We start from the raw sequence: 417 nt of genomic DNA, 5'->3' as shown, positions 1-417 counted from the left end.
ACCTATGATGTTATTTTGAGCAAGTGTTTTAAACCTTTGATATTTGATAAATTTTCCAAAATCAAAATTTCCAACTCTAAGTTCAGTCTTTTTTACCCCAAAGTAACTAGTTGGATATTAGGATCCCTGGAAGTCCAAGAGAGATAGATTAGGCATATTTGATATGTTAAAATCATACATGAAGCGTTATAAAATATGAAATGGTGTTTAACTTTCTTTGGGTTATATTTGCATAAATGTGTTATTAATATGTGTTCCAAAATTGTATGACACTTCTAAAATTCTGATATGTCTTTGTATATGTTATCAGTAATAAGTATGGTTATTATGTTAAATTGTTATATGCCACAGAAATAACCAAATTTCCTAGATAATTGTGTCTTTAACCATGGCTATTCTAAGATTTTGTAATCTACA

General features: G+C 27.8%; 1 protein-coding gene across 1 annotated transcript in view; it reads right to left on the bottom strand.

The window, feature by feature from the left end:
• EPHA6 (EPH receptor A6) overlaps positions 1-417 on the bottom strand; it is a 1195443-nt gene that overhangs the window by 671162 nt on the left and 523864 nt on the right. The window lies entirely within an intron of this gene.

This window comes from Propithecus coquereli, unplaced genomic scaffold (assembly GCF_000956105.1).
Source record: "Propithecus coquereli isolate 6110/MARCELLA unplaced genomic scaffold, Pcoq_1.0 Scaffold40, whole genome shotgun sequence".
NCBI lineage: Eukaryota > Metazoa > Chordata > Mammalia > Primates > Indriidae > Propithecus > Propithecus coquereli.
Note: the sequence above shows the minus strand (reverse complement) of the source record. Positions and strands in the feature narration are given on the sequence as shown.